The following is a 4,460-nucleotide window of genomic DNA, read 5'->3' as shown; positions in this document are numbered from 1 at the left end:
CAGCGGTGTGATGGCACAGCCAATCGGTTGACACTCCCTGGCCCATGTTAATTGTGTGCTAATTGTGTGTCACATGGAGAGTGTTATACAAGCAGCCGAGTAATTTGATCAAGGGGATATCATTAAGATATGATGACCGATGGAAGGAGGCTGAATGAGCAGTGGCAGAGGCAGATTCACAGTCTCCAGGAGTGTCAAACTATTCAAAAGGTAAATTCAAAATGATGCAAATAAGCCCCGACGGGCATTCACGTCCCATATTCAAATGCACATACTATCATTCAAAACTATCGGAGGAGCCACTCCCGTTCTGGTTTCAACGGCGGCAACTGAAGCACAGCTTCTCTGGTGTTTAAATGCCACAGCAGTGTGTATTTCTCTCCTGAAGTAGCAGGAACGTTGAGAAATAGCCAATCTAAACAACACGGCTCTCAGAAACGGAGACTGAGGGAAAGAGAGAGGAGCTGTGCAGTGTTTGGCCAAGTTAAAGACAAATGACACACATTTATTCCAGAGCCCCTGGCATGGTGATGCCAATAGCAGCCAGAGAAATGCAAACACACACAAACACACACACACACACAAACACAGAGAAACTTCGGGGTCAGGGGGAAAAGAAAGAGACTCTTCGACAACAGATAAGGAAATAACAGAAGAGACGAGACAGAAAATAAAAGATAACATGTTCTGTTTAAAGTAAGCTCATCGTTTTCTTTTTTTTTTTTCCACAGCTGAGGTCACGTCTCCTCTCTTCCATATCCAACATTCCCTCCCTCCCTCCCTCCCTCCCTGTCTCCTCCAGCAGGCAGAGGGGTGGCAGATATGCTCCAAGGTTCACTTTGCTACCTGGAGACCGACAGCCTCCCTCTTCCAGCCAATCAGAGGCTGTGAAAAACAGCCTCCTGCTCCTCCATTGGTCCGCTGCTCCCAGGAACACACTGCACTATCAATGGCCGTGTCATTGTGTCGTCTGGCAGTGCTGACGCCAATTACACTGCCCCCTTTCTTTGTTCAGACCTCTTTTCTCCGGCAGACCTCCTTCACGCAGCAGACACACACATACAAATTTCCCCCGACTCCCCAGAATGTCACAACAAGAGACTGGAGTCTGGGAATCAGGAGGACCTGAAACACATAGTAATGAGACATCATTACAGATCCAAGACTACAGTATATGCTGACTGTAATGGCAAAAAAAGAAAATAATCTAACTTAATAGATAAATAGAATAATTTTCTAGCAGTTTAACTAAACAAAAATACATTCTATTCATTCCTAAAGGTAATGCACAAATCACAGTACATGTAGTAGTTGTTCAGCGATCTGATACTCGTTGTCTGTGTGTTTTGCAGGTAGCATCTAGCATTTGCATTGCTTACGTACAACCTTTAAACACATTTGCAACAAGTGTTGCATATCATAATATACCGTTTGCACTGGTACTTTCCAAATACTTTAAAAAAAATAATAATAAATTCAGTACTTGCAACTGAAAAATACTTTTTTGAAAAATTTTGCTTCCAGTCAAGCTCTGTCAGGATATCGTTGCCGGTGGCAGCTTGTTCACACTGACCCCGAAGCATCTTTTTATTTAAACCTGAAACCGAGAATCAAAGAAAAAATAAGTCTTTTCCTGCATCCTCCAGCAGTACTGTGATTTTGAATCCACCAGAAAAGGGAATTCAGCTTTTCATGCATGAGGGCTACTGCTAATTTTGAACTTGGTTGGGTGTGCTGGAGCTTTTGTCTGATTGTATGTTTTTGTGATATGACTAATTCAGTTGACAGTGGAAGAAAAAATCATTAGATCGTGAAGTTATAACAACATGTTTCTTTAGAAAAATGATCTAAACAAGAATGAAACAAAATAGTTCACAGTGAACACGGCAGATAACCTGATGGGGTCTAACCAGCTAAAGTAACCTGTAGGACCTGTAACTACAGCTCCCATCTCCTATCTTTGTTTTAGTCGTCTCTCTTCTGCTCCTGTTCATTTGATTAACTCTCTGCAACAAACAAATACTGACTACAGTCAATCCATGGAGACATGCCACTGTCAAATATATCCTTGTCCTGTTTTGCTTTCAGATGTTAACACAAGGCGTAAACTCGGTCAGACGTTTTTCGGTACAGACTGAACAGTTTCCTCTCTGTCTTCCACCGGCTCCCTGTTGCTAACGTGGACAGGATGCGCTCCCATGTTTACACGAGCATGTGTGGCGTGTAAACACAGGCACAAGCACGAGTGCAACAGATCACAGGCGCGCAGTGAGACACACCCACGTGAGAACACGCCTACAGGCTACTCAAGGATGCAAATGTGCCAAATAAACTCAACAAAGAGGACACGTGCAGATCACACACACAGAGCCACGTCGTCTGTTCTCAGCCGCTCCCACAGTGCTGCCAGTGTGAGTCCACAGCCTTTTAATCCACAGACCTCCGCTTTTGTCAACTAATCACTTCATCATGGCCAACTTTTCCTCCCATCTACCCTGTTTGTTTCAGTCCTCTTTCCTCTGATCCTCTCTGCATTCCTAATTTAATTCATTCTCTGACTTCCCATCGTCCCTCCCTCTTTCCCAAAGTTTGATAGTCACTCAAGCTCTCCTCAGAAGACCTCTCCACGCCGCTGTTTCCTACTGAGTGTGTAAATCATGTGTCGGCTCAGAGCTTTTTCCTCTCCCTGCCTTTTTAAAGCCTCATCATCCTCCTTAGCGTCTCCTGACAGTCCCCCTCCGTTCCTCTTGCCATTACAGTTGCATTCTGTCCCACGGTGGTATATACAGTGAGAAGACTCGTGTTCTTCTGGGGACAGACCTCAGGGAAATGGTGAGATAGAAAACTATTTAGACTATGAAACACTGTGTCAAGAAGTTAAAGGGAAGAAAACATATCTATGAACTTGTGAACTCCCTTTTAAGGGACATTTGTTTTGAAAGAAAGAATGGAAGGCATGTAATAGAATTGCTGTTTTTGCAGTGGATACAGTATATAGACCACAAGCCTGGAATAATATCACAGAGAAACTTGTAATCGTATCAGGAAGGACCTACAGCAGGAACCTCCAAGGCTGTTTGGTAGTGATTCTACAGAAAAGAGAGGAAAAAAACATTAAACATTAAAACCTCTTGACCTCTTCTAATCACCAGCACCAGTCTCCAGACCTGGATAAATTCCCATATTAAGGACGCCCTTTCCTTTTCCTCCTCATATAAGCTCATGTCATGATTGACTTATAAGTTGACTCATCTACTCAGCACAGGTACACTGAAAGGCGTATTTCTATTATCAGTTCAGATGTGTTAAGGTTTCCTGACTGTTTGTCCTACAGCTTTGTACTCAAGAATGTACTCAGGGTGCAAAGGGTTTTGAGTTTCCACAACAAGAACATTTCAAGTGCAGCCCTTATTGGAGACACACGCATCATGTCATGCGTTACAGATGGAACACAACCAACGCTCAATGGCAGCAACTGGTCCCATTAGAGTCGGCTTTGATCGAGATCAGATGTGTGTGCAACTGTTTCTATTTCTGTGCTCAAAGAGACAGGAAGCGCGACAGAGACGTGCACACAAAGAAGTGATGCGCACATATTTTTGATTTACCATCCTCTTTAGTGTCGAGCCAGCATCGCTACTGCCCTATGGCCTGCACGTGTGCGCGCCCAAAGAGAGGTCGTAAATGATAAAAGGAAGCTGGGGCATTTAATGAGGTGAGAGGACGGCAGAATCAGCTCAGGTTCACTAAACAGCGGAGGCCTTCCCTTGCAGGAGAGCTGTGGGAAATAGAGTCCAATTCTCCAGGCGTCTGACATGAAATGACTTCCAAAAACAGAACTAATTACTTTCTAAAAGACTTTGTGACGCTGCATGAAGCAGACTCTCCACTTAAAATGAAATGTGCACTTGAAGAACGTTTTGTCATCTTTCAACATTACTGCCTTGAAAATATAATTAATTAATAATAAATTAATTGACTGATTTCTCAGATTTTAACATCAACTTTTAGGAATCGTTCAGTGATCACAAGTTGGTAAACAATAAGGGCTTAAAGTTCCAGGAACCATCCATCTGTGCTCATACTGAGGTCTATTATCCATAAACTAAGCAATTTCCCTGGCAACTTTATTGCCTAATAAACATCACTCACTGAAAGTCTTGCTCTCGTCACTGAGATGGCGGTTTACTAGTATGCAAAGAAAGTAATAAAACTGAACTCACCATTCAGGTGGATTTGAATTACCACTTCCGCCCAAGAATGTAGAACAAGATTGATGCTTTTCCCTTTTCACTTTAAATAAAAAGCATATGCTCAGTTTTCAGTCTAAACCAGCTGCTACCAATAAGAATATCCTGTTAGTGAAATATTTAGGAGATGGGGAAGGAAGACGCGTTAAGAGAAGTTTAAAGGCATGAGTCGACTCACCTCACAGAACAAATCTGGGACCAAGGAAACTT

This window comes from Chelon labrosus, assembly GCF_963514085.1.
Source record: "Chelon labrosus genome assembly, chromosome: 8".
NCBI classification, from domain to species: Eukaryota; Metazoa; Chordata; class Actinopteri; order Mugiliformes; family Mugilidae; genus Chelon; species Chelon labrosus.
Note: the sequence above shows the minus strand (reverse complement) of the source record.